Raw genomic sequence first — 4694 nt, 5'->3', positions numbered from 1 at the left:
TCATTGTTAATGCTGATATACTGGTTACAGATGCCAAAGAGATTATCAAACATCACAAGGAACTTCACCAACATGAGGTTGAATTTTGCAAATTGGGCAGAAATTCTGTTTCTTAAAACAGGAATGGGGGGTTTCTGGATAATTGTCTTGGGCCAATGCTGAATGATAAGCAACGTCATTTGTTGGGTTACAGCAGGAACAAAGGACAAATATATAAAGAATTATAGCAAGTTACTAGCTTTCTTTTAAAAGCACTGTCCGAGGAGAAAGAATCAAAAAATCTTCAGCTACAGTGGTATCGCACAGGTAATCTAGAGAAAAGGCAATGTGCAATCCTTTTTCAAACCTGATGAGTGCCACGAAGCCATTGGTAGCTTGCTGGTGATCTGCCTGGTGTTGCTTAAAGCCCACAAACCTATTGCTTAAAAAGGCCGTGTTTCTGCCAGAAAGCTTGCCTACTTGCATGGCATTCACCACCAGCACTTCCCGGTAAACGTTACGGTTACATATGCTGCAGTTACCGCGAAGCGTGAGAAGCAGTCAGAGATCTTTAATGCCATCGCATTCCATTCTTAACCTTAAGCGTCCTCCAAGTTTTTGACTGCCTGGGTTTTCTAATGTGCATGCAATTTAAGTACACATGTGCATTTCTGCCAAAGGCTACAGCATGTTCCATTGTTAATGCCAAAGTAAAAATGCTCAAATTCAACAAAGTTCCCATAAAAATCTGTACATAAAAACAATGATGAGCCTAGCTCTCACAATTAAGTACCATTTGCAATACACACCTGAGATCTTATGTGATGGTTGTATGCGCAATAAATATTGGTAAAACAACTAATGCTCTCCTGAATTACCTGCAAATGCACATAATACAACAGATGAAGGTGAACCTTTGCACGCCACAGAGTTTCAATATGAAGCAGTAAACTTTCATGAAATTCTTCATTTATCGTAGCATGTACATAAACACCTCATAAAAGCTGAAGGTGTGAAAAGGTTCATTTCTTAATTCAGAATGGGCAGCACAATACCCTACTGCACGTCTATGATTGTTCACGCTTTTGTGAGTTAAGAATTGGCAGTTGCAGATTCACAAGGATGCAACACATGGGCATGATGTCGCACATATAAGGAATGAGGTCATTAAGTACACGGAAATTAATAACATCAAACATTTTTATACCCTGGATAGCTCTTTCAACATGGATGCACACCTGTGTAATGTGGTATTTTTGTTGGAGCTCATCATATGTAAATTGCATGTTTCCTTTCGAGAAAGGAGGCAAGACAACAATGCCCTTGTTCCTTTCCACTGGTGATTTTATGCCAGGAAAACCTCTGTCAGCTAATACATCATTCCCTGGCTCAATTCTATTGAGAAAGCCTGACTCTAGAGTTATGTGTGTGTCCGAAGCTCGACCTCCATAAGCCTCCGACACAAATGTCACTGCACCATTGGGCAAAATTCCAATTAAGAACTTCAGTGTGTAGCATCCCTTGTAGTGTAAAAAAAAAGAGCGCGACGCTGTTCTACAGTAGGTGGCTCCTCCGTTCTCACTTCGGTGCAATCAATGATAAAACGACAATCAGGGTAGTGCTCCTTAAAGCGTGCTAGCATAGTTGCCTTGACGGCTGCTAGCGATGGCTCGGGAATGAAGTGTTGCATTGCTGATAGAAGATTCCTCAAAACGAAAAAGATGCAGCTAACAGCTCTACGATGCAGCCCAAAAAGAACAGCGATACTTGCAAACGAAAACCCAAGTCATTAAGATCACCATCTTTTGCGAAATTGGAACATCAACACATGTTACAACTACCGATGAAAATAGAGACATGGCAAACACATTTGGGCTGACTCCACAAAGTTCTGTGAAGGCGTCTTTCCTTTCGCAGAGAGAGCTGTAGCCAAGGAAAATGTAGCTTCGCTCTTCTGGCCCTGTGGCGGTTGATCTAACTGAAGGTTCTGCTTGCAGGCTGCTGTCTCTAGTTTCGATATGAGACACTTGTGTCGATGCATTGCACTGCGATGCCACAGAAAGGAACAAGCTGCAAGGCCCCTTGAATGAATCGTTCTCTGTCTGAGTCATCTGAAAAATTCAATAATAACCAACATTATTGTCACATTTCATTCTTGTGTTACCATAAAAATGATAAATCATACCAAAAGTATAGGCACTGTAAGTTGTCTGGAACAGTATACAAGTCATGGGCAAAAATATCTGAACCTATTTGTAGCAGTAGCAACTAGTTAGGCGCAGAAAAAAGAACATTGTGTGGAAAATAAAATAGCAACAGAACTGAATCATCGCAATAGCCAATAGTTCATGCTGGACCATAAGATTTCACGACGCGGCACTAACCGACTGTGTACTGTGTAAAAATACGAGCGTCTTACCACGGACGCAAACATGTTGCATTCTTCCGACGTGGGTGTGCCCTGTGCCGAGTCAGGACTGAAGGAGACGGAGGCTTCCAAGTCTGACGCACATTCGTTGCGTTCTTCCAATGCCGCTGTGTCGTGCTCTGAACTCAAGGAGACGGTAGCTTCGCACGTTGGAGCAATGACTGGTTGCAGCGCGCTCCGTCGCTGAACTCTAGAAGAACAAGACATAAAGCAATAATGAGCATTACTGCGTAAAGATGCATGATTGGGGCAAAATTATGAAATTTCACGGCTCCAACAAGTTTGTTTCAAAACTTCTACCAAGAAAACTTCTCTTACGTAATACTGTCCACAATTGGCGCCGGCGCTGCGATATCGTCTTTATCGTGCCGATTATTATCACGCGTTGCGGGCACCCAGGCCCCGGGTGAACGGTCAAGTGGTAGTTTTTCTAACACTGGTTCCGATGGTCACGTTCCGCGAGTTCACACGCTTAAAAGTCCGCACGAAACTCTTCTCTGCTTACCGTTCAAATCTTCCAAGTTGCTTCCCCTCCCTTCCATCCCCCAACGGCCTTTCGCGCGACTGAAGAAGTCGCGTGAAAGGCCGTGGGGGGGATGGGAGGAAGATGAATGAATGAATGTGTGTGGTTTAGTGGCGCAAGGGCCAGGTATGGCCAAAGAGCGCCATGCCAGTGTTTGTTAGTTCGCAGTGAAGTGATGAATTCTGAGAAGTAGATGTGACGGGGCTGTAAAGGGGCCTAAAAATAATCGCTGTAAAGTGCGTAAAATATACATGTACTAAAATCATGGCAATGACTAATGAGGTGTACTATGCAATGAAGAATGCATTGAGAAAGAATGACACGACATTTAAAATATTTAAGATGCAGTGATTATTAAGAAGCACTACTGCCTAGACAGAGCCCTTGAACCACAAGGGCCTGGAGGCATGTGCTATAAGAAACTATCACAGCGGCATCCTCTGGAGAGAGGATGCGCTACGAACTAGTTGGGCTAATAACATGCAGGACCACATCGTTCAAGAAATCGACGACTGCTTTGGCATTAAAAATCGGTTCTTCGCCAAGAAACATAATGGGGTGAAGCGGGACATGATACCGGTACGCTTGTGAAAAATATTTCTTCCTTTCTGTTTCGGCTTCCCGGCACTCCACGAGGACATGGAGGACAGTCAGCCTCTCACCACATCTACCACAGGTTGGTGGTTCACTACCAGTAAGCAAAAAATTGTGGGTGCCATATGTATGTCCTATTCTGAGACGACAGAATAGGACATCAGTTCGTCGTGTTTTCGTTACGGGAGGCCAGAAAAATAACTGTGGTTTAATGAATTGTGAAGCTTATTATTTATTTCAGCGTCCCACAAGCGTTGCCAGTGGCTTCGCAGTTTCTTTCGCAGGAAAGGCTTCAAATCTGTTGCAGGAACAGCAGTTGTAGGGTTAATAGCCTGAGATATAACAGACGTGGCCATTTGGTCTGCTCGAACATTACCTTCAATGCCTCTATGGCCTGGCACCCAGCATATAATCACATGCTGGTTAGATATATACGCTTTACACAGAATGGAATAGAGCTCATTAAGTACAGGGTTTTTGTGTTTACAGAGTGATTGCAATGCTTTCACAACACTTTGCGAGTCTGTAAATATGATAGTCTTTTTAAGTTTTGATTTCATTATATACTTTACAGCCGATAATATAGCATAGGCCTCAGCCGTGAAGATACTTGTCTCCGGGTGCAGCACACCGGATACCGAAAACGATGGACCGATGGCTGCATAAGTTACCCCGGCATGTGACTTGGAAGCGTCTGTGTAAAACTCTGTACACGAGTATTTAGATTGGAGTTCTAAGAAATGCATTCTAATGTGTGCCTCTGGCGCGTGTTTAGTGACCTCTACGAACGATGTGTCACACTCTATGAGCTGCCACTGCCACGGCGGCAACAGTTTCGCTGGAGCCATAGGACATTGCTCAAGCAGTGGAACACCCATTTCCTCACTAAGATTCCTCACACGCAAAGCGAACGGCTTTCTCGCTGCAGGTCGATTATGGAAGAGTGTGGCAGCGGTCACGTCATTTATAGTTGAATAAGAAGGATGTTCAATGTTTGCTTGTATTTTCAGAAAATATGTAAAACTGCTGTATGACCGCTGCAGATGAAGTGACCACTGATTCGACTCTACGTAGAGGCTCTGGATTGGACTTGTCCTGAAAGCACCGGTCGCGAGACGGATACCCAGGTGGTGGACGGGGTCTAGGATTTTTAACGCACTTGGCGTTGCA

The 4694-nt window shown here is 43.9% G+C and overlaps 1 long non-coding RNA gene across 1 annotated transcript; it reads right to left on the bottom strand.

Annotated features, from left to right (window-relative positions):
- Positions 1-588: 588 nt before the first annotated feature.
- On the bottom strand, positions 589-2936 carry LOC119444951 (uncharacterized). Its single transcript, XR_007466074.1, has 3 exons — positions 2913-2936; positions 2399-2597; positions 589-2090 (listed from the first exon to the last, which is right to left on the bottom strand). It is a non-coding gene; the product is annotated as an uncharacterized LOC119444951 (long non-coding RNA).
- Positions 2937-4694: the final 1758 nt, after the last annotated feature.

The sequence above is a fragment of the Dermacentor silvarum genome, chromosome 3, assembly GCF_013339745.2.
Source record: "Dermacentor silvarum isolate Dsil-2018 chromosome 3, BIME_Dsil_1.4, whole genome shotgun sequence".
Classification (NCBI taxonomy): Eukaryota; Metazoa; Arthropoda; class Arachnida; order Ixodida; family Ixodidae; genus Dermacentor; species Dermacentor silvarum.
The sequence above is the reverse complement of the archived record's forward strand: the minus strand, read 5'-3'. Positions and strand labels throughout refer to the sequence as shown.